The 25883-nt window shown below is 45.8% G+C and overlaps 1 protein-coding gene across 4 annotated transcripts in view; it reads right to left on the reverse strand.

Annotated features, from left to right (window-relative positions):
- The window catches only part of P2RX1 (purinergic receptor P2X 1), a 997156-nt gene that overhangs the window by 30510 nt on the left and 940763 nt on the right, over positions 1-25883 (reverse strand). Inside the window, exon 13 of one of the 4 annotated variants that reach the window (XM_085646925.1) lies at positions 1191-1381. The exons of the other annotated variants lie outside the window; for them this stretch is intronic. The gene's annotated coding sequence lies outside the window, so the exon portion shown is untranslated. Of the gene's footprint in view, positions 1-1190; positions 1382-25883 lie in introns of those variants that run through there. 4 annotated transcript variants of the gene reach the window in all.

Below are 25883 nucleotides of genomic sequence, written 5' to 3' on the forward strand. Positions count from 1 at the left end.
ACTTCTCCCGCAATAAGCTTTAACGGCAAACCTTACAGATCCCTGGGACTTAAAACCAGAGTTTCACAGATAACCTTCACTACCATACGCACTCCTTATATACCAGAAATATCTCTAATAGTAACATACAACAATGTCACTGATTCCGAATCCAGACAATGTGACGCGCAACTTCGATTGTCACACGTTTTTCTTTTTCCTGCATACATACAGGACCAACAATCCCGTCTTTCCCGAGAGCAGCATATACTTCCTTCTGCCCTACTACGGAACTGCTACTAGCTCCCAAGTTCCAGAAGCACTACATATAACTCAACATGACGACTCCAACATATAGTATTAGTACATATACCATCAATCAATAATCAATAATCAATAAGCTAATGTACAAGCAATCTAATCAGATCAAGACAATCATCAATAACCATCCTCTGCTACCAGGAACTTGATGCAGATTAGGGTGTACAAAATCTCCCGACTTCCACGGATAGAGTAATTTCACAGTTACACGCACATACACTCACCATACACTAGGGCCCATTTCACTAACATACACTCAAATACTCCACCAGCATTGAACCTGTGAAAAGAAAACTCCTAAACACCCCACATCTACACTGAGGTCGATAAGACCTAGTTATTGTAATTGTCATAATCTAAACAATCTATACAACAATAATCAAATAGAGTACTCAATAATCGACAAGAAATAATCACCAACACCGTATTTAAAATTATGATTCTTTATCTAAAATTAGTCAAAAGAAATTAATCAGAATCAATCATTTTCTCATAATTACCTATTCTAGCTAAATGTCAGAATGGGTCATCAGGACAAGTCTCTCAGTAGAAATCTCCCAAGTCACCGTCCTCACAGCATCGATCCTCACCAACGCAGGTTTGGGAAGAAAATGGCAAAGTGGCCTCCCACCCTCTCTAGGCTAACAATATTTATAATGAAACTTGCAATATTAAAGAAACATTAAATGTTCTACACGTCCGCCGAACCGCTGAGCAGAGCGAGCAGGAAAGGATGTAGCATCGCTACATTTGGAAAATCTCCGCTCAGGAAAATCACAAAAATAAAAAGACAGGACAGGAAGCAAAAATAAAAAAGTAACTTTTAACATCCACATTTCCTCGGCAATGACACAATGAGCTCAGAGTTCTTTCTTTATGGCTCCTTTGTCCTCCAAGGCTGTTCCGATACATCTGGAAACTCGCCCAGAACTGCTGCTGTCCTCACGGAAAGTTTTAACCAGGCAAGGACTGTGGTCAGATGTCTCGTGACCATATTCAGCAAGGCCCTCTCATCACAAATCTTTCACTCGAGGCCAGGCTGCAAACGGCGGACATTTTTTGTTAGGCCAAAATGGACCATCTTAATTAAAAGAGACAAAAACAACGTTACCACAGCATAATGATTAAACAGTGTTAACCCCACTAATACCCTTATGTGTATGTAATTATCTAGCTTTTGCAACACAGGAAAGCATTAGTTCAAAAGCATTTCGTGCTTTAAAATAAACAGCACTCAGCAACGTTTATTTAATAAAACATGCACATTTATTAAATAGCAATACAAAAGCATTCCCTCGTGTCCATTTTCTTCTCATTAGTATGTTGGTAAGTTTAAACATATACACAAAACAAATAATTAGTGATTATTAATTAGTAATTTAATTATGACAAATAGACAAACCAGAGCTTAAGAAACCCAATAGATTTTCATCAGAAAATCCTGCTCCAGCAGTATGATGGCTAGCCGTGCAAGCAGTGAATGAAAACATCTCCGCGGGTCATCCTCTTTTGCTGATTGTTGTAGCATTTGAGTGCAGGAACTGTCTTATTGAGTTTGATGAGGCGATAGAAGCCTCGAGCATTAGGGTGGAGGGCAGTTTAGACAATGGCACGAGGTTAATGGGAGGGGAGTATGTAGGTGGTTGAGATGCATACCAGGGGACACTGGTGAAGAGAACATTCTGCATTGACACATCCACCATCTGAACACACGTAGAAAAAAGCACTACCCCAGATGTCCCTTAAGATACTCTACTGGAACATTAATGGCCTAGGCAATAGGCTGAAGAGGGGTGTGATTTGGAAGTACCTAAATAGACAGGACCCCAATATTTTCCTGCTACAGGAAATCGATCTTTGGGGCAACAACTGCAGTGTCTTCCACCAAAGGCAGTATAAAATGTTGGTGCATGCGAGATTCTCCAGGGGATCCCGGGGGATGAGGATCACAGTCTTTTGCAGGTAAAACTGGGTCTGGTTGAATCATCTGGGATGTCAGGCGGTGGTGAGTGGGAGGTGGAATGTAGAGACCTTAATGTCTACTTTATGGTACTTACTTCATCAGTTTTTAGACTAGGGCATTGGAGAAATTAACTCAAGACATTGGGAAAATTATGGGGATGGATTGTGGAAGCCCCAGACGCATTATTGCTAATCGGGGAAGACCTCAACCTAACGGCTCAGGGGGACTTAGACAGGGTCACAGTGTTGGGGTAAAGACCCTGGGCAGCCTCCCGCTTGGCATCCTTCCTTGACTCAATAGAGATGGCGGACATTTGTAGGGAAAAGCACCCAGGGCTAAGACGGTACTCCTAAGCTTCTGATAATATGCGCTCACAGTCCTGGCTGGACTATCTATTGGTGCCATACCACCAGCTGGGTAGGTTTGGGGACACAGTCATTTTGCAACCTGTTGGACTTGGCCCTTTTTGGCTAAAGCTCCTTAAACCTTTTGCCTTCCTCCTAGACCTTTCTCTGACATAATGTTGCCGACTTAGATGCTTTGGGCGCTTTGCCACTGCTGATCAGTGTCAAAGTGCAAGTGCTCCCTGTATAAAGTGTTATGATAATTGGTTGTCCATAATTGGTATGTTTGCCTTACTAGTGAAGTCCCTAGTAAAGTGCACTATGTGTGCCAGGGCTGGTAATGCAAATGCAACTAGTGGGCCAGCAGCACTAATTGTGCCACCCACACCAGTATCCCAAAAGAGAGATCTCCGGCCTGCCACTGCAGTGCCTGCACGCAGTTGTTAACTGCCTTGTTGTCCTGACAAGCGCACCCACTTGCCAGGCCCTACCTTCCCTTTTTATGCACATCAGACACCCCTATGGTAGGCAGGGTGCAGTGTATGTAATAGGAAGGACATGTACTGAGGTGTGTACCATGTCCTGACAGTGAAAGGCTGCCAAATTCGCTTGTCACTGTTGCCAGCATATCTCCCCATAGGCATAAGATGGGGAGATGGAGTTTAGTGTGCCTGAACTCCGGATTTAATAATACTCCTTTTTGTGAAGATGGTTTTTTAATTGTGTGCTTAGAAACCACATTTTTAAAAGTGGCTGGTTTCTTGTCTTAAACCATTCTGTATGCATTTGCTTGGCGGTATATTGCCTGCCTGGGTTTAAGATGTGACATGGTCCGGGATGTGTCCTGACCCCAGGGAGGAGAAGGTGAGACAGTAATAGCCTGGGCCTTCAAATGATGTAGGGAAGTAGTGACCCCTGGCTGTGAAGAGGGCTGTGTTGTTGCCACAGAGGGATGGGTCCACCTCCTGCTGAGCGTCAGGGCCCCAGACCCCCACTATCAAAGGAAGAAGGTGTGCCCTGGCAGGAAGGCACCCAGAACTGGTATGGACTGGGCCAAGAGGCCCCTGAACACACAAAGACTTCAAAGACATTTAGGGGTATAAATGTAGGAGCTGAAACCCCTGAACTCAAGACTAAAATCCATGCTAAAAAAGGATTGATACTACTTGGTGAACAAGAGGAACCTCTGCCAAAGAAGAACAAGCTGAAGAGACTGAAGAGGAGGACTGCCCTCGCTGTGTGTTCTTGGGCTGGCCTGCAGTTTGCTGGTTTGACTAAGGCAAGGACAAGGGACTTTGCTGTGTGCTGTGTCCCCCTGCTTGTGAGGACTTTGCTGTGTGCTGTGTCCTGAGGTAGCGTGTCTCTCAGGGCCGGATAGCTGGTCCCCTGTTGTGGAAACTCAGGAACACAAAAGTTTCCAATCGTGTCTCTCTCAGCGACGCTTTGTGCCTGGTGCTTTGCACGCCTGAGACTGCCGTGTGGTCCGAGGTACTGTTTACGAGATGTCCCGTGATCGCATTGCCCCAGTGGCGTAACGAAACTTGAGGGGGCCCCCCTGCAAGGTACGCAGAGGGGGCCCCTCCTGCAGTGGCGGCTGGTGACATTAGAAAGTGGTGGCGTAAAATGAGTTTTGTAATGCACCGCAGCCAGCGAGCAAAGCAAGCAAGCCCAAAAAACTGAAGAGGGTCCAGGGGGGTTTTCCCCCCGAGAAAATTAAAAAAAAAGAGTAGGCAAATGGTGCATTTTCAAGCAAATTTGAGAAAGCAAGAAGGTTAATAAAGCAATTGTGAAAGTGCAGTTATTACATTAATAAAGAGATGCAATACTAAAGGGGATGATGGACGGAGCGCTTGAGCAAATCAAACACTCACCCCCGTCAACTGGTCTGGATTTAATCCATCATCATTCTTTAGCTCACTCCACCACCCCAGTTCAGACATGGCCATATGCAAATCAGTCTGACCCTGTGCCTCATGGGAACAGTCCAGCCCGAACTGCCAAGCCATGTCTTCCCTGGACCAGAAACAAGCATCCTGGGACCGGTTTCGGGTTCATAACTCTCCTCAGCCAGGCTATCTTGAATGCCAGATCTGTGACTGGGGGTGAATGTTTTGCCAATGTGCAACATTCCGTCCATCATTTTGTGTGTTTTGCTGTTCACCCTATCTGGGAAGTGTATGCCCAGACGTGGATCCCGTGCTCACTATGCCACTGGAGTCAAGCTATCCTGGCTGAAGAGGGTTGAAACCCCGAAACCGGTCCTAGGATGCTTGATTCCGGTCCAGGGAAGACATGGCTTGGCAGTTCGGGCTGGACTGTTCCCATGAGGCACAGGGTCAAGACTGATTTGCATATGGCCATGTCTGAACTGGGGTGGCGTGGTGAGCAAAATAACGATGGATTAAACGCAGATCTGTGACTGGGGGTGAATGTTTTGCCAATGTGCAACATTCCGTCCATCATTTTGTGTGTTTTGCCATTAATAAAGAGATATCATATAAAAGCATGGGTAGCTGCTTATTCAGTATAACCACAGTGCTTCATAACAGACTTCGGGAAACAATGCTGAGTACCTCACCGATTTTCTTTATTTAACAAACAACCAACTAAACAGGTCACAAACTAGCAGCATTCAAGAAGAAATTTTAGGATTAACGTATTGCCTGCCTGGTGATGATGGTGATATGATATTATAGCTGGCAAATCCCATGCCATGGGGGGGGGGGAGATGGAATTAGAGAAGATATGCATATTGTGGACTCATTTAGCTCACCATTCAAAAGACCACAACAGGAGTCACACATCCAGACCAGAAATATAAAAGTGTACAAAACTGATGCAACAACTTGAACATCTAAGCATTAAAACCATTGTTGTGGGCTTTTAGAGTCTGGGTAGTGTAATGATTTTGACAGCAGGATATGTATAGGTTAACGTACCATCGGTCTTCACCTTTACTTCACTTTGAAATATAGAACGCCTTAGCAGATCCCTTAGCCTACTCTACAACTACAGTGTACACACAACACACAGCAGTATAAAAGAGAATTGCATGAGAGAAGGGCTATGGAGAGATAAGGGGCAATGTTGGAGTGTCAGTGTGGTAGTGGGGGGAATCTGTGGAGAACGGTTTTTGGGGGGCGGACCATGGGGGGGAGGGTGCCAACAAACAATATTGCCCCAGGCACCATCAGTGCTAAAGCAGGCACTCTCTCTGATCTTGTCTCCTCACTCGTGCCCAATGCCCAGTTGATTCATACCAGAAAAATCTAAAATCCCTTCATAAAGCACCAAGCAGGCTTGAAATTTTACAGTAACTTTACAGGTAGAAAAATGTGTATCTAACATTTTCCATTAACCTAATGTTACAATTGTATTCCATAACTTCCGCTTAGCTTGCTTCACATGTGGATTTGTGAAAGCTGCAGTTAAAATCAACAAGCATTTGCAATGCAATAGGTTTCGCATTTGCAAGAGTTAGAGCTATTGGCGTTGTAAATTACAATGTCTTTTACCTATGTGTTTTGGCATGGAACGTGATGGGTGCATGTAAGGTTGTGACTAAGTCAGTTACCTATAAGATAGTTTACTTATAAACAACCAGTTAGGGTGAAACAGCCAGTGTTAAAGGTCACACGTCACTGTGTCTGCAAGAATAGTTAACCATGTGTTAGATGTTAATGGTAGACTAATAGATGATAGGCTTGGTTGAGGGAGATAATTACATCTTTTTTTTCGCCGCTACTATGATGTGAACACGCTGGCCAAGAGTCGACTAGAAAATAACATGTGACCATGAGAAGTATTCATCGCAGAACTCCATATCATAGGAACTCGCCATCACATAAGGAGCTTATTCAATATATACATGAGCCCTGAAGAAGTCTCGTGTGAGACGAAACGCGTTGGCTACGGTTATGAGAATATATGAATTACAAGATATCTGCGATCAAGATAAATAAAGAAGAAAAATTCTACAATTTGTGTCACATGCTTTAATTATATAAGAAGTGTATAGTGTATAGTGCTGAACCACTTGTGTTTACAGAGGGAGATAATTACATCTGTGACTGCAGCGTAAGTTATTCGTGTTAATATACTTAGAGAAAAAACAATGTTGAGAGCAACAGAAATTACCCAAATTCACATATGTGCACTGGGATTACCTGACAGCAATTTCATTATTGGTAAATCCAATCAACAAGTACTGTATTTCCCAATAAATGCAAATATGAAACATATGAAAAAATGGAGTTTAAAAAAGGTGGACAAAAAGCAATGAGGGTTGACAGTTCAAGGGTGCTAGTGGCGAGTCGAGGAGGTCATGAGAGATATGAAGACAAAAATATGGAAGGAAAATAGTTGAATAGAGGATGGAGGGGATATTTAACAAATAAATTGGATGCTGGATGGCAAGGAGGACTGGGATTCAGAGTGGGCAAAAAAGCAGATGTGTGGATGTAGGATCAAAGACCAAACGTTTTGAAAATACTCAAGGAAGACTGGTTTTTCGAGCAAACAAAAAGGCATGCATGTAGTCAAAAGTTGAGGGTGGCTGGAAAAGAAAGTAGATAGAATTCTAAGATGAAAGAATGTAGGGTGGTTGGCATAGAGAAGCATGAACAATAGTCAAGGACTGACATGGTTGTTAATTTATTCTTAACAAAGGCAGCATAATAAAAATGCCCAGAATGTGCCTTGTCTTTAAAATGTGCCTTTCCAGTTTTGGCCATGTTTGGCTGAGACTGCACAGTAGAGGTTTGCGTCCGCTTCACCTCATCCACTTATTTAACTAAGCTATACAAAACAGTGTAGAGCTGTTGCCTGCCATGTACACAGGTCTTGTCTAGTGTCCTGGTCCTGGCTTTGACACATGTAGTGGTTGGTTTCATAGCGCTAAAGAAAGCAGACAGCATGAAGCTTTGGATGCAAACCTCACATTTGCTGCACATGGAGCACCATGGAGTTGGAGTCCACTCTCATAGACCATTGTGTGACATGTAGTTCCTTATGCCAAATGCTATTGGACTGCAACATTTGTTACCTTTACACACATAGTACACTCATTTTATCACTCTTGGGAGGATGATGGTCTAAGTCTGTCCTGAAGGTATTCAGACCATAGCCTGTAGGTTTAATGCAGTGTTCTCGGGATACTTTAACCCACTAAGTTACCCTACAAGAAAAGCAAGGGACACCTGGAGTTCTGGTGACACCTAATTCAAAATGGAGCCACAAGCATGCCCCTGGAAGGAAATCAATAAGTTACCCTACAAGAAAAGCAAGGGAAGCCTGGAGTTCTGGTGACACCTAATTCAAAATGGAGCCAATGTCTCTGTAGCGTTACACAAGCATGCCCCTGGAAGGAAATCATTAAGTGTTACATGACACCACCTAAAACACATGCACGAGTATCAGAACTAGAAAAAATGCATCATTGCAGGGATTTTCAGCTTTAGTGTGAAATGTTTTTTGGAGCACTGCCTCCCAAATTGCTTCAGTCCAGGAGCGATTTTTAACACAGCAAGTGGTTTGGCAGATGGGGGGAGGAGGAGGTTTGCCATGGCAGAGATTGTATGTGTAATGTAACTGGTGCTCAAAAAGCGCTCTATTACTTCGAGTCGGGTTTGCAGTATATAAAAACTGTAAAAAGAGGTTGAAAATAAAGCCTTAACATAATGAATGACAAATAGATACTCTTTTAGTGGCCGATTTGTACAAAGCGAAACCAGAAAATATTGATAAATCACGGATACCCCTCTTAAATGGTGTGATCTTAGGCAAATATTTTATTTTACCAAAACTCAATTTCATTATCACGTATGCATGCACTTTTAAATACGCGAGTTCAGAATATCAGTTGTACAAAAGGTGTGGCTAAAAAAGCCAAAATATTATGAAAGCTTTACCCTCAGGTAGCTACACATAAAATAACTTGGAACTTAAATTATTATTATTTTTTTTAAATGATAGTGGCAAATGCACTGTAGTACATTATGAACGTCTATTAGTTAATACACTGCAGAGGTCTGTGTGTAACCAGAGTGCCAGAGAATTACATCTTAGTGCAGTGGAGAATAGTTACTTGTGTATTTCTAGTGCCACATGGTCAGTCTGTGACAGAAAGCACTGAGCTTATGTAATTCACTTTTTTTAACTTGCAGTGCACACAGTAGAAGATATACTGCTACAAAATGCTTAAAGTGTGAAGATAAAATGGTGTTTCTAAAATATATATTTTAATAATACTGAGACTGTACGTAATTTTTTTTTTTCCATTTCTATCCCTTCAACACCATGTCAATTAAAAACACTCACTGCACAGCTCACTTATTAACTCTTTGCACTACCACTCAAAAAGAATGTCTTTGCCATCACAAACCTTTGATCAATTAAAGCCAGTACACCTACTAACTCCCAAGCATCCTTTACTTTTGCAGATGTTTCCCTTTATATTTGCATATTAACTAGTAGGCCCCATTTGCATTTCTTTCAGGCAGAAGGCACATTGTCTGCCAGGCTTTGGGGTTACAGCACAGGAAACGTGCTCAATGACACTTCAGTTAAAGCACTTAATTTAAACTAGTTGAATGAATCGTCCCCACTGCTGCTACTCGAGAGGAAATAGAGGTTAAGGGAGAGAGCGACAGGCCAAGGGCAGTGGGGAAAGGAAGAGAGGAAGGGGTTTAGGGAGGAAAAGTGAAGCAGACACTCCGACAACCAAGGAGGACTAAAAGCACTCACCCGTCATGGAGTTGGAGTCCACTCTCATAGACCAATGTGTGACATGTAGCTCTTTATGCCAAATGCTATTGGACTGCAACATTTGTTACCTTCACACACACAGTACACTCATTTTATCACTCTTGGGAGGATGATGGTCTAAGTCTGTCCGGAAGGTATTCAGACCATAGCCTGTAAGTTTAATGCAGTGTTCTACTGATACTTTAACCCACTAAGTTACCCTACAAGAAAAGCAAGGGACGCCTGGAGTTCTGGTGACACCTAATTCAAAATGGAGCCACAAGCATGCCCCTGGAAGGAAATCAATAAGTTACCCTACAAGAAAAGCAAGGGACGCCTGGAGTTCTGGTGACACCTAATTCAAAATGGAGCCACAAGCATGCCCCTGGAAGGAAATCAATAAGTGTTACATGACACCACCTAAAACACATGCACAAATATCAGAACTAGAAAAAATGCATCATTGCATGGATTTTCAGCTTTAGTGTGAAATGTTTTTCGGAGCACTGCCTCCCAAATTGCTTCAGTCCAGGAGCGATTTTTAACACAGCAAGTGGTTTGGCAGATGGGAGGAGGAGGTTTGCCATGGCAGAGATTGTATGTGTAATGTAACTGGTGCTCGAAAAGCGCTCTATTACTTCTGGTCGGGTTTGCAGTATATAAAAACTGCAAAAAGAGGATGAAAACAAAGCCTTAACATAATGAACGACAAATAGATGCTCATTTAGTGGCCGATTTGTACAAAGCAAAACCAGAAAATATTGATAAATCACGGCTACCCCTCTTAAATGGTGTGATCTTAGGCAAATATTTTATTTTACCAAAACTCAATTTCATTATCACGTATGCATGCATTTTTAAATACGTGAGTTCAGAATATCAGTTGTACAAAAGGTGGGGCTAAAAAAGCCAAAATATTATGAAAGCTTTACCCTCAGGTAGCTACACATAAAATAACTTGCAACTTAAATTATTTTTTTTTTTTAAATGATAGTGGCAAATGCACTTTAGTACATTATGAAAGTCTATTAGTTAATACACTGCAGAGGTCTGTGTGTAACCAGAGAGCCACAGAATTACATCTTAGTGCAGTGGAGAATAGTTACTTGTGTATTTCTAGTGCCACATGGTCAGTCTGTGACAGAAAGCACTGAGCTTATGTAATTCACTTTTTTAAACTTGCAGTGCACACAGTAGAAGATATACTGCTACAAAATGCTTAAAATGTTGATAAAATGGTGTTTCCAAAATATATATTTTAATAATACTGAGACTGTGCGTAATTATTATTTTTTTCATTTCTATCCCTTCAACACACCATGCCAATTAAAACACTCACTGCACAGCTCACTTGTTAACTCTTTGCACTACCACTCAAAAAGAATGTCTTTGACATCACAAACCTTTGATCAGTTAAAGCCAGTACACCTACTAACTCCCAAGCATCCTTTACTTTTGCAGATGTTTCCCATTACATTTGCAGATTAACTAGTAGGCCCCATTTGCATTTCTTTCAGGCAGAAAGTACACTGTCTGCCAGGCTTTGGGGTTACAGCACAGGTGACGTGCTCAATGACACTTCAGTTAAAGCACTTAATTTAAACTAGTTGAATGAATCGTCCCCACTGCTGCTACTCGAGAGGAAATAGAGGTTAAGGGAGAGAGCGACAGGCCAAGGGCAGTGGGGAAAGGAAGACAGGAAGGGGATAAGGGAGGAAAAGTGAAGCAGACACTCCGACACCCAAGGAGGACTAAAAACACTCACCCGTCATTAGTAGTCATGTTGCCAGGTGTGGGTGTCTCATCAGAACAGTCCACGGTGCTTCCTTTCAATGAGGCCCAGCTGCAAATGCTGAAATCGCCTCCCAATTACAGCTCTAAACAGAATACACGAGGCACAGAAGCATGCGCCGTGTAAATGTTTAGAGCACACGACCGCTCTGACGTCAGGCAATTTTCTAAATGCTGCAACCCTTCCCTTTCAAAGACGTCACACTGTGACAACTTAGCCTGACGTCTATCGACGCTTTTGATATAATTTAAAATAGGATGGTAATTGCTTTTATAATTTCCATCCATATCCATATAGCGCATCATGGCTGCCAAGGTTTCAGATTGCTATGTGTGACATTTTCATAATTTCAGCGGAACTATGAGTGACATTTCAGCAACTATGAGTGACACTTTCCCATGTGAAAAGTCAAGCAATTAGGACAAGTGAAACATATTAATTAAACCAATATGAGCAATGAGAAACTTTAAGAAAATTTTAAAACTGCTGCAAAGCACCATAAATAGAGGGGCACTTAGGAAGCAAAGAGTTGGCAAGGGGCATGATGAGTGGGAAGGAAGCATTCAACCTCCCTGGTGGAAAGACTGAGCAGCATGGATAATGCACCACATAGAGTGCCTGCTTCTAAGCACTAACATGATCATCGGACACAAAAAAGCAGACCAGATCCTGGGAAGTGTAAGGCGACCGGAAATAGCTGTTTTTAGAGGTATATTTAAAAAATATATATTTATCCAATTGGTGGGACTCGGCTGAGAGGTGCGCAAATGGTAAATTGGTGGTAAATCTGCTGCGCTCGTGTATGAGAATAACACGCATAATTTTAAAATACATTTTGTAAAACATGTCTCGGGTGTGAATACCCAATTAAGACACACGTTTGCAGTAACAGTTTAGGGTTGGCAAATATGTTGCGCTCCGGATTGAAAATCACAAGGAAATACAGCTATGACAGCTCTGCCAAGTATCACGCTTCAGGCGTGATAGTAGTGACGCATTTGAGTGTGGTGTTCCGCATTACCGCACTGAAATGCGAAGTCACGCATAACAGGCAGAGCTCCTGCTTTGCTTCAAGCCGCAGTAGTGCTGGTAATGCGCACTAGCATATAAGAATGGCAGTGCGATGCTCCAGACAGGCTTGGAGGCTGGTTAGTTGCTGCTAATTCACTGGTTGCCACATTGTATTGATAAAAGGAGAAGATTTCTGGAGTGGCGGCGCAACATTCATTCTGATGTCAGGGGGCAGTGTCCAATAGGCACATGCTGCAGGACGCCACTTTTGTGGGAAGCCTGCTTGGCTAAGAGTGCGCCAAATCATGGCAGCGCAGCGCGCGCAATAAATGAATAATGACCCCGCGACCGCCGGGCTCAACCCAACGGGCCCCGGCGGCTAGTGGAGCCCACACTGTGCAGCTTAGCTGTTCCTGCTGCTAAGGCGCCTAAGTGAGGGAGTCTAAGCCCGGGCGGCGACGCACGTTTGCTGAGGGAGTGACAGGCCAGGACCTTAAGGATGCAGGCGTCTGGCCTATAAACCCACTTTGCCATGGCTCACAAGTAAGTGTCAGTTAGACAGTGTGTGCAAGAGTTTTTTAATGTTAATCTGCAAAAAATTTACTATTTTAAGTGCTTAGGCTAGAGCGAGATCATCAGTGCCTGCCAGTCGGTGTAGTTCTGCCCTGGTCACTGAGGCTTTCGGCAGGAGGCCGGGACTTTTAAGTGTGTGCCACAGCTGTCTGTCAGGTTGTCTTGGCCAAATTCAGTGCTGGGTACGTGCTGTCTGCAGCCTTTAAGTTGCATCGTGGACGATCAGGAGTTCGCACTGAGCTTATTGCTGCCCTTTCACCTCAAGGTAAACTCATGTCCACCTATAATATTTCACATTGTATTTCTACTAACGGGAGGTACCATTTAAAAACAGAAATATTAGTAGTTTGCGAATTGCAATAAAATTACATTTGAACAAAAAACGTGCAAAATATCAAATTGTGAAAGATCTAACACAGATCTATCCTGTCACTGGAAACGAACACAAAACCGCCGTAATTTACCAGCCAGCAGAATTTTCTGATTCGCCCCACCCCATGCTATCAGGGATTACAACTTGTAATTTACAAGAATCCAGGCTTTCCCACCACACCCACACTCTTTACTTCCCTCTCCACGCCATGGATGTTCTGCAGTGAGCTTGGGGTTCTGCTAAATCAGAATGATGACAGCACTCTCATAATTCCTTTAACTCTGCTCTCCCCTTCTTAGACTCTGGTCTTTCTTTTATGTCTGGTGCTTAATTTCTCGTTGAGTGCAATTTCTTATACATATGTTTCCCCTTATTCATTGCATGATTTTGCTCACAAGAAAGTGTCACTCATAGTCATTCAAATGTCACTCGTAATTACACAGAAAATATGAAAATGTCACACATTGTAATTTGAAACCTTGGCAGCTATGGAAATAAATAGCACTCTATAAAATGTAGAGTGCACTTACTTGCTTCAATGCGGCCCCGGGCAGAGAAGGACAGAGCATTAACACAACAGCTGCCTAAATCATCTCACCGTCCTGGATGATGGATGCAACGTGAAGGACCTTAGTTTTTTTAACCGGCAGGTCAATTATCATAATTGTTTAATTGTTTTACAGTACACGCTAAAGTATTTTCAATCCAGCAGTTGACTTTAGAAAAAGACCTAAATGTTCCCCCTTGAGAAACAACGATGTGGATAATTCTAAGCATCTCAATGACGCCCACATTAAATAATCAGGAGCTCTCCGGCCCCATGCCTGAGCACTGTGCTGAGGGGGCCCCCTCGAGCTCGGGGCCCCCCCGCACTGCGGGGGCTGCGGGGGCCTGTGTTACGCCCCTGCATTGCCCCCGCAGCATGAAACATTGTCCACGCTGCTGCCTTGCTGTTGTGAACCGAGCCGTCATCATATCAGAGGCTGTGAGTGAAGATCACCGCCGCTGGCCCGATCCGCAACGTGTCAAAGGACTGTTTGAAAATAAGACCCGTGTCTCAGCGACACTGTGTGCGTGGTGCTCTTGACCGCCTGAGACTGCTGTTTACGAGGTGGCACTGTTTACGAGGTGCCCGTGATTGCATTGCCCCCGCTGCGTGAAACATCGTCCACGCTTCTGTATTGCTGTTTGTGACCCAAGCCGACGTCGTAACTGAGGCTGTGAAGGAGAATCACTGCCGCCGGCCCGAGCCACAACGTGCTAAAGGATTGCTTGGAGCTAAGGAAGCTACGAGGTGAAAGGGATCGTGATCGTTGTTTGTCGAAAGGAATCTGCACAAGATCATCAGCGATGGAGAAGGCAGTGCCATAACCTGTCCGGCTACAGCGCCGCCTAACAACAGAGCTGCAACGTGACCGGGATCGCCCAGCCGACGTCTGACGAGCAGAGATAGAGAGCGAACCAGCAGCACACCCCCCTCGGTAAGGCTTGGACTCCAATCAGGAGCCGCAAGTGTGTGTGGCCTGGGAAGGTGTGCAGGAGGGGAACAGGAATGCTCCGAGCTCTCTCCCGCTGCACCGCGTTAGACACGCTGAGCCCCCGAGCGTCCCGGACCTGCTTAATGGGACTGGGGCCGCCCTTGTAAATCTATTACCGTTGTCTCTGTTGTTGAGGCCTAGTGGGGGCCCGGGCTGACCACATTCTTAGTGCATTATGAACTGCCTCATTTTTGCATCATGAACCGCATTATTAGTGCATTACGAAATGCCTCATTTTTGCATCACGAACCGCATTATTAGTGCATTACGAACTGCCTGATTTTTGCATCACGAATCACATTATTAGTGCATTACGAACTGCCTGGTTTTTGCATCATGAACTGCATTATTAGTGCATTACGAACTGCCATATTATTGCATTACGAACTGCCTGATTTTTGCATTACGCATCGCATTAGTCTTGCATTACGAAACGCATAATTATTGCATTACGAACTGCGTGATTCTTGCATTGAGGACTGTCCCAGTATTTCATTACGAACTGCAGAGCATTGCATTAGGACTGCCCTAGAAATTGTAAATTGCTCATTGATACCGCAAGAACCTACAAGTGATTGTTGGCCTAGTAACCGGCCAAGTGAATTATTACGAAAACGCATATGTTGGTTTTCTATCGTTTGGTCTTATCGTATTTATTTTTTATAAAGATACTGTTATTTTTATGAAACCAGTGTGGTGTCCATTTGTGGCATTATCACTGTTACTGGGAGTGTGGTTGCAACTACTTCACACATTGCCTTGGAGATAAGCCTGGCTGCTTGTGCCAAACTACCAGGGGGTGAGCAGGGGTTAGCTAAAAGGTGTGTCCCTCCTTACCCTGACTAGAGGCAAGGGTCCCTATTTGGACTAAGGTACCGACATCAGCCAACTATAGACCCCCAGTTCTAACACAACCCAGTATTTTGGACCATTTGCAAGTGGTCAGAAGCATACTGACGGCAATATCGGACACTGGGTGAATGGAAGCTTGACCCCTGGGAGCTAAATTACAGGAAAGCGGTAACAGAGGCCACAAATCTTTATTTTAAGGAAGATGTAGGTACAGTGGACTCAGAGGCAAATCTCTGAGAGGCATATAAAACAGTTATATGAGGCCAACTGACTGCACATGTGATTGGGAAGAGGAGAGACAGGAAGAGGGAAGACAGGGAGTTGGAAGCAGAACTGGCCCATCTGGAGAGGGAGTATGGGGATTCCCCCTAACCTGATCTGGCCCATAGACTGAAGAGGATCCGTAAGTAGCTGAGGAGCATTCTCTATTAGGAGGTGAGAGGGCACTTCATAGCCAAGCAGGGTAGATTACATGACGTGGGCAATAAGGCGGGAAAGCTCTTGTCCTGGCTAGCCAAAAGAACAAGAGAGGCAAAGTGGATTCCAGCAATTAGGACTGAGACAGGGGATCTTGCAGAGACCCCGCACACCATCGCTTCTTAGTTCGCTAAGCACCTGAAGGAGCTTTATTGGAGGCAGCTTCTGGTTGGGTTTTTTTTGGAGGAGGAGATCAGGGAGAGGGAAATGGCAAAGACACTGACAGATGAAAGAGGGAAGGTCTCCAGGGCCAAACAGCCTGCCTCCTGAATATTTTCAATGCATCAAATCATGGGTGGTGGGCCCACTCCATGCATTGTTCCACAGGGCAAGAGGGGACAGCTGGCTCCCACAGGATTTGCAGCGGGCAACAAAAGTGATGATCCACAAGAAGGGTAAGCTGACGTAGGACTAAATCTCATACAGAACAATCTTGTTGCTAAACATGGAGACAAATGTATTTGCAAAAGTGCTTGCCAATCAAGTCCATCAACTAGTGGACACTCTGGTGGCACCTGATCAATCGGGCTTCATGCCTTATAGAACAAGAAGAAACAACCAACGGGAGCTCGCCGAATGCCTAACTAGGAGCGAACAGATACAGGAACCAGCAATAATTCTGTTGCTTGATGCCAAGAAGATGTTTGACTCCTAGACCGGCCCTACTTGATGGCAGTACTGGGTAGGATGAGATTCGACCCAACCCTCCTATCATGGGTGAAACTGCTTTACATTGACCCCTGAGCAAGAGTCAAAGTGAACGGGGTGTTCTCGGGTGAATTCAGGCTGAGCAAAAGCACCCAACAGGAATCCCCAATATCCCCCATACTTTTTGCACTGGCAATTGAACCCCTTGCAGCATGGGTGTGTAAAGATGCATTGTTTAGGCTCTTAAGATGGGATCTGGGGTGGGAAGATGTCTCACTTTCCGCTGATGACATCCTGTTTTATTTGGCGGACCCAGAATGTTCTATCACCAGAGTACTATAGATCTTGGATATAGTCTGGGTCCTATTCGGGACTGTAGAAGAGTAGGATCTGTGTCTTATGATTCCCCCACTTTTCGCTGATGTATCACTGTTTTCAACTTAGTTTGACTGGGATCCTGCTATTCAGGTCCCCAGTCTATCTGCTTTCTCCTCTAAATTGATTCCATGTACTTTAGGTACAATCCAGATTGGATTCTGGGGTACCCATATCAGTCCCTAGTATATGGTACACCATGTACCCAGGGCATAGGTACCCCAGAGGCATCCCAGGGGCTGCATCATGTATTGTACCACCCCTGAGAGGCCATTCAAAATGACACAACAGGTCTGCTACAGCAGCCTGCGCAAGGTGGTGCCTTTACCCCTTACTTAGATATAGGTTACCTATATCTCTCCTATATCACTGCACATGTAAACCTATCAATCACCCCTATGGCAGGCCTTATCAATCCTGAAGGCAGGGTGCTGGGTTTTATGTGAGAGGGGCCCCTGCATGGGCAAAGACCCTCTGCAGCCTTAGGAACCTATTTTCCGAGGTTGTTTGTGATGCAGCCAACCTTATATAGTTAAGTGCATTATAACCTTGCGGTAAATGCTAACTTTAAAATGGCTGCTTATAAACATGTTGTGTTTGGTGTCGAACACCTTGGAATCATACCTCCCCTCTAGTAACTGGCGTGGGAGGTATGATTCCACCCTACTAGAGGGACTTATGTGTAACACCGGTATACCCGGTACCAGCTTTCTCGAACCTGGGCATCTCAAAATGGATGCTGCCAGCCACAGACACGAGTCTGCCCTCCTGCTGCTGAGCCGAGCTCGAGCAGGAGAAGGCATGACAATAGGTTTCCTGTCACAGGGAGGTGTAACCACCTCCCAGACAAGCTTTAGTGTATTGGGGCTGGGTGGGTGCACTCTGAGAGTGCCAGAAAGTGGGCACTGGGGGCACATTTGGTGTCTCTGTGCATAGTGCAGCTCAAACTGGTTGCAGGAGCCATTTGCTCCTGCTCTGGAGTGAAACTGGACAACGGACATGGGTGTAGCCCCCCCTCTGCCCTGACCCTCCCATAGGTGGGTCCCCAGAGTTTGTCCAACCTCTTCCTTGGGTATAAAGTAGGAAACCTGAACACAGGACATTAGATTTTACCTGGACTAAACTCTGCAAGCAGAAACCAAATACTTCGACGGTCTAGACTTCGCTGGACGACAGAAGAATCTCCCTTGGAGTAAAGGGGTTACTCCCCTGCAGCAGCAGGTACCTACACGCATCTGACCGGTTTGCAGCTCCTGAGGACTCCGAAGATTTCTGCAACACAAGAGGTGGGTTCCCGAGCGTCCCTGAGGTCGATCTGCCCTCTCAGCAATCCTGAGACCAGTATCCCTCGTGGGGACCGTGCAACTCGTACCCCTGTGCACCGTGTACATTTGCAGCAGCATATGCTTTTCAGCAATCCTGAAGGCTGTGCTTTGGACTACGTGTAGTCCCGACCCCATGCAGTCTTTCCACTGAAGATCTCCGGACTCCACTCCACGAGTGATCTGTGGGCTGGTGCTTTGTAAACTTGCTCAAGGTCTCCTCGATATCCCTGGTCCATTGACCTTTGGGTCCTGGCGAGGGTCACTTTGACTTTCATTGGGATTCCCTGGTTGCTCCAGACGTGCCCTGACTCTCCATAGCTTAGAGTGTCCCCTGGACCTTGCTGGTCCCTCCTACAGCCTGTTTTTCTGATCGCATGGGTTGTTGTTGCCAAGGATTGTTGGTGTTTAATCCGGACACTGACCCCTCAGCACTCGACATCCTTTGTGGGACAGCTCACCTCCAGACTTTGGTCGTCATCGACATCTCCTGTTCCCCGTGGCTGCAGAGTCAAGCATCCTGTCTACACACCTGAAGCACTCAACATCGGTGGGCATTTGTCTATTGTGCCCCTGGTCACTCTGAAGTGACCCAGACTCTGTCCCCTCTGCTTTCAGGTTCATCTCACCTCGGATCCAGGCTTGGATTCCACCGGACACTTTTTATCTTCCCGGCAGCAGTACTTCTTCGCAGCACACCATTGAAAACAATAAGGGTTCCCGACACAACTTGACCCCTATGCACCCGGCTCCTCTGGGATAGGTAACCTGGGTACCTCAGTACTCACAAGGGTGGTGGCCTTACAACCTTCTATGTTCCAAAGTGTTTGCTTGAAGTCCTCTCGGAAGTGCCCTTAAACTGTAAATTTCCAACCTCGACTTTCCCACAGAGCTGTACGGAGCACCCACCTGTGTTCACACACTGCATACGTCCTCCGTGGGCGCCCTGTGTCACTGCCTTGGGTGGTTACTTGGGGTCCCAGCGATTTCACATGCTCTGGGCACTGTGTCTATTGAAGTCGTGGTTGTTGTACCACTTTCTTAGTATTTGGTTCGGTCTCCCCCTGGAGCCCGCTGTTTATTTTGCTATTTACTGTCGTTCTTTTGATTAAATATTGTTTACTTTGTGCTCTAATCTCCTAAAGAGATTAGTAGAGAGTGTTTAGTAATAAATACATATTTTTTATAATAACACTTGTGTGGTTCTCCTTTCATTTGGTCATTCAGGACGTTCTGTTCTGGTAAAACAAGCTGGTTTACATTCCTTCGAGACTTAGCCTGAAGGCTGCTCTCCATAGCTACCACTAGGATAGCTTTCAATAATGGTTGTCTTTAACGTAATCATCAATAAGGGTCGTTTGGACTGGTGCTGCCAACTTCAATTAGTGGACAGCATAGACCGGTTGGGATTCAAGCTTGCTATTGTTTTACCAGATCAATCTCATTGAGTGATTAACTGAAAACCACAAAAAGTATTAGGTACATATAATATCAAGATTAGAATACAGTAAATTCTACTGAACTTGGAGTTGGGGAAGTTAAGGGTCTAGCACACCCTTTCTCCAGCTCAAGAGAGTTTAGTTCCTACTAGGTTAGGTAGGTGCCTACACCACACCTCACTAGTATGTCTTCTAGAGCAGAAAACAATGGCTCTCTGCCAACTATGTACGATGACCTCACATTCCAAGAATGGAAGGCCATGTGTGCATCTAGGAAGTTGAGGACAGGGAGAAGTGCAAACGCTCAACGCCTAAAAGAGATATTGCTTCTAGATGACCTCAGAAAGACCCCAGGGTCTGATGAGGCAGGTAGGTTGGGTGGGACAGGAGATGAGGACAGGCCAGGAAGTGAACACTTCCATGATCTGAACTCAAATCCTGGCCAGGAGGATCAAGATGATTCCAACCTGGAAAATCGAACTCTTCCTTCAAGTGGGGGAGAAGGCCCCAGTGCCCCCCCCCCCTTTTACCCCACCAGGAAGAGTACTGAGTGTATCTAGGAGGTCTAGATCACCCTCTTCGGAATCTAATCACTCAGGTACTTCTGTAGGGACCTCTGCTTCTCATAGAAGGGAATCCTCTTATGAGAAGAAGTGCCAATTACTGGAGATTGAAAGAATCAAACTCAGGCTCGAGAGAGAGAGCAATTGGCCTTAGTTAGGGAATCCCTAGAGCTTCAGAAAGCAAACAGAAGGTTCGGACTAGAGTCCCATGGTGGCAGCAACAGTGTCCCTAGAACTAGAGAGCAATCCCATGATCATAAGAACCTGAACAAGATTGTCCCCCCCTACCAGAGTGGGGATGACATCCACAAATGGATAACTGCACTAGAGAGGGCCTGTAAAGTACAGAGGGTCCCTCAAGAGCGGTGGGCAGCTATCTTGTGGCTCTCCTTTGCTGACAAAGGTAGAGATAAGCTCCTCACTGTTAGAGAAGAGTATGCTGACAACTACTCAGTCTTGAAAAGTGCTCTCATTGATGGGTTTGGCTTAACCACTGAACAGTATAGAATTAAGTTCAGAGACACCCAGAAGGCACCCACTCAGGACTGGGTTGACTTTGTAAATTATGCTACTGAGGCTCTGGAAGGCTGGTTACTTGGCAGTAAGGTGTATGATTTTAAAGGATTGTACAATTTAATTATGAGGGGGCAGATCCTCAATAATTGCCAACATCAGTTGTTGCATCAGTACCCGGTGGACTCTGATCTGACCTCTCCCCAAGAATTGGGAAAGAAGGCAGACAAATGGGTCAGAGCCAGGGTGAGGCAGAAAGCTCAGAACCGAGGTGTTGACTCTTAGAAGCAAGATTCTAAGACCTCAGATAAGGGTGGGGAGAAGGGTAAAGACCAGAAGTCTTTACAAGGGCCCCAAAAGTCTTCATCTGGGGGGGAGTCACAATCAAACAAGGGAAAATGCAAAAAAAAAACCTTGGTGTCATATCTGTAAGGAGAAGACCCATTGGACAAAGGATGCCAATTGTCCAAGGGCCAAGGAATCTACTCCAGTCACCACTGCCCCTAAGGCAACTGTTCCCCCTAGCTCAGTTCAAAGTGGTGGTACTCAGAATAAGGGTGTAGTAGAGTTGACCCTGGGATCTGAGATGGGTTCTGGCCTAGTCAGAACACCAACTCCGGCTGTGGTAGTCTGTGATGGAGGCATGGATTTGGCCTCCTTATTTGTCAGTCCCAGTAGTCTGGGAAAATAAAGACAGTAGCCTTTGATTAATGGTAAGGATGCCATGGCATAAAGGGACACAGGTGCAAGTGTCACCATGGTGACAAAAGAACTTGTGGCCCCTGAACAAATCACACTTGGTGAGATGTACCAAGTGACCAATGCAAGCAATGTCAGGACAGACCATTCCTTGGCAGTTGTGAATTTCACATGGGGAGGGGTAACTGGCCCTAAGAAGGTTGTGGTAAGTGTAGACCTCCCTGTTGAATGCTTATTGGGTAATGATTTGGAAACTTCAGCATGGGCTGAGGTGGAACTCAGGACACATGCAGAAATGCTGGGCATACCTGCACATGTGTTTGCCTTGACTAGGTCACAGGCAAAAATGTCTTCCACTGAACAGGCCCTGGATCCTGGAATAATGGACCAGGTGCCTTCCAAGAGAAGGAGCAGTAGGGGTAAGGCAGTGTCTTCCCCCTGCCTCAGAATGCAGATCAGCCTCTTGAGGAAGATGATCTCAGTCCTGAAGAAGGAACTGTCTCAGAGGAACTGGAACCTAATCAGGTTGAGTTCTTGGGGACAGGGGGCTCTTCCAGGGCAGATCTGAGCCAGGAGCAACTAAGCTGCCCCTCTCTTGAACCCCTCAGACAGCAAGCTGCTGCTGAGGATGCTGGGAGTGCCAGTGGATCCCACAATATTTACTGGGATGATGGAGTCATACACTCAGAGGGTAGAGACCCCAAACCTGGTGCCACCAGGAGGTTGGTTATACCTTTGAAGTTTAGGGGCTTCCTATTGACCTTGGCACATGATATCCCCTTAGCAGGTCACTTAAAACAATATTTGGGACAGACTTGTTCCTCACTTTCATTGGCCACACATGTCAGAGGACACAAAGGAGTTTTGTCGCTCCTGTGTCACTTGCCAAGTCAGTGGTAAGGCAGGTGGTACTACAAAGGCCCCCCTGATACCACTACCTGTGGTGGGGTTTCCTTTGAGAGGGTTGGGGTTGACATAGTTGGTCCCACGGATCCTCAAACAGCATCTGGGCACAGATTCATACTAGTGGTGGTGGACCATGCCACTAGGTATCCAGAAGCTATTCCACTTAGGACTACCACAGCTCCTGTTGTGGCTAGAGCCCTACTGGGGATTTTCTCCAGAGTGGGTTTTCCTAAGGAGTTGGTATCAGACAGAGATGCAAACTTCATGTCTGGTTACCTGACTGCTATGTGGAAGGAGTGTGGAGTAGATTATAAATTGGCCAGCCCTTATCACCCACAATGCAATGGGTTAGTTGAGACATTCAACAAAACAGTCAAGGGCATGATTAAAGGTCTCCCTGAAAAGCTCTGGCGTAGATGGGATATCCTTTTGCCCTGCCTTCTCTTTGCCTACAGAGAGGTTCCACAGAAGGGGGTTGGTTACAGCCCATTTTAACTTCTGTTTGGGCATCTAGTTAGGGGTCCTTTATGTCTGCTGAAGGAGGGATGGGAGTTACCTCTCAAACCTCCTAAACAGGATATTGTGGACTATGTACTTGGTCTCCACTCCAGGATGGCTGAGTACATGAACAAGGCATCTAAAAACCTTGAGACTAGCCAGGAATTGCAAAAGGCTTGGCATTACCAAAAGGCTGTTGTGACTGTTTATCAGCCACAACAGAAAGTATGGGTGTTGGAGCCTGTGGCCCCTGCAACCCTCCAAGACAGGTGGAGTGGCCCCCATACAATCATTGAGCAAAAGGGAGAGGTTTCCTACCTGGTGGACCTTGGAACTCCCAGAAGCCCCCACAGGGAGCTCCATGTGAACAGGCTCAAACCATATGTTGAAAGGGCAGACATGGGCTTGCTCATGGCTACTGGTGAAGGGCAGGAGGAAGAGAGTGATCCACTCCCTGACCTGCTCTCACAGAACCCCGACGATGGTTCAGTTGATGGTGTAGCCTTGGCACGCAGCCTCACTGACCAGCAGCAAACTGATTGTAGGAAAGTCCTCAATCAGTACAGACACATGTTTTCACTGACTCCAAGTCAGACAACCTGGTGTACACATGAAGTGGACATAGGTGACAGGTATACCTGCTCTAGGCACTGTGTCTATTGAAGTCGTGGTTGTTATACCACTTTCTTAGTATATGGTTCGGTCTCCCCCTGGAGCCCGCTGTGTATTGTGCTATTTACTATTGTTCTTTTAATTAAATATTGTGTACTTTGTGCTCTAATCTCATAATGAGATTAGTAGAGAGTTTTTAGTAATAAATACATATATTTTATAATAACACTTGTGTGGACTCTCCTTTCATTTGGTCATTCAGGAGGTTCTGTTCTGGTAAAACAAGCTGCTTTACATTCCTTCGAGACTTAGCCTGAAGGCTGCTCTCCATAGCTACCACTAGGATAGCTTTTAATAAAGGTTGTCTTTAACCTAATGATCAATAAATGTCGTTTGGACTGGTGCAAGGTGCCCACTTTATTTAGTGGACAGCATAGACCAGGCCAACTACTCACAGAGACTGTGTATCAACTGGAATAAATTGATGGCATTGCAGCTGTCTGTCCAGGCTCATGGGTTGGCACAGGACTATCCATTCAAATGGGAGGAAAGGTGTTTCAAGTATTTTGGGATATTTATAACAAAAGAGCATGCTGTTTTCTTGTGGGAAAACTTGACCAGACTCCTTGACGCATACCGAGTGGACGCAGTGTTGGAGGGGTCTTTTGCTCTCCCTGATTTGGTAGAGCAGCCCTCTAAAAATATTTATACGTTTTGTAGAATACTCCCTTTCGAATCCCGGAGGGTTACTTTAGCTCAGTGGATAAGGTGACAACGAGGCTGCTGTGGCACAGAGGGACGCAGAGGATAGCACTGGCTACTCTGACCCAGAAGCCATTAGAGGGCAGAATCGCCCTCCCGGACATAAGGCTTGAATGCTAAACAACACAACTACAAGTAATAAATGAATAAATGACTGGGTCTTCTCGCTGCAGAAGGAGACCTCCCTGCTGGCTGACAAGTGAGCGATGGAGTCGGAATTCTATATATCTGATGTCTATTTTATCGCCTGGCTTGATAATATGCCCCTAATATCTTTATCTAAGGTTTAACTCAAGACTCTCAAAGTGTTTTAACAAGCTACAATGCACATAAACCAGTAGGGACTCAAAAAGGCAATAACGTATTCACCAGACGTGACACTGACTGAGTTCAAAGCCGGGGCCTATGCGACCCGTTGCACACCAGATACCTGCCGTTGAAAGGGGACACAGTACGCAGCTTCTCGAAGAAGCGGAGACGGTGACAGGCGGACTCCCAGCAACCGCAAGTCTTGGCTGCAGGGGTCCACAACGTGCAGCCACAATGATTCAGGCACTCGGGGACAGGCGGGTTCTCAGCGGCAGCAGCATGCGGCTGCGGCGGCCCGGGCTGGTTGTGGCGATGACTCTCGTCTTGCAGCTCCGTGGTGGGCTCACAGCGGCAGCAGCTCTCCCTTAACTGCGACGGCCCACAGGATGATAGCGACAATCCTCGACAATGGTGAACAAGGTGCGGGCACACAGCAGCGGCAGCTCTCCCTTAGCTGCGGCGGCCCACAGGACAGATCCCAATGATGCAAAGTTGGCAAAAGTGCGGGCATTCATCGGCAGCAGCTCTCTCTTAGCTGCGGCGGCCCACAGGACAAATCACGATGATGCAAAGTTGGCAAAGGTGTGGGCACTCAGTGGCAGCAGCTCTCTCTTAGCTGCGGCAGCCCACAGGACAGATCACAATGATGCAAATTTGGCAAAGGTGCGGGCACTCAGCGGCAGCAGCTCTCTCTAAGCTGTGGCGGCCCACAGGCCAGACCACAATGATTCAAAGTTGGCAAAGGTGCGGGCACTCAGTGACAGCAGCTCTCTCTTAGCTGCTGCGGCCCACAGGACGAAGGATGGTCTCGACCAGGCTGGCACAGCGGTGGGCACTCAGCGGTTACAGCTCTCTCTTAGCTGCAGCGGCCCACACAGATTTAGCAAAGGTTCCGAAGGTTCAAATTTAGGCAGGCTCTCAGCGGCGTCAGCTCTCTCTTAGCTGCAGCGGCCCACACGGATTCAGCGAAGGTTCCAGAGGTTCAAATTCAGGCGGGCTCTCAGCAGCGTCAGCTCTCTCTTACCTGCAGTGGCCCCCACAGATTCAGCGAAGTTTCCCAGTCTGCATTCCACACAGTAGAACTAGAGGCTCCGGATTGCTCGACGGAGGCCTCACTTGCAAGCAGAATTCCTTGCACAGGAATTCCGACGGCTGACGGGGTGAAGTCTAATGTCCCTGAGACTTCGGCAGGAGGCGCTCTCGATTCAGGCACCAAGGTAGTTTCTTCAGCAAGCTTGGTGAAAGTTTCCAAACTCCTTTCCTCTGTTCA

Source organism: Triturus cristatus, chromosome 3_2, assembly GCF_964204655.1.
Source record: "Triturus cristatus chromosome 3_2, aTriCri1.1, whole genome shotgun sequence".
Classification (NCBI taxonomy): Eukaryota; Metazoa; Chordata; class Amphibia; order Caudata; family Salamandridae; genus Triturus; species Triturus cristatus.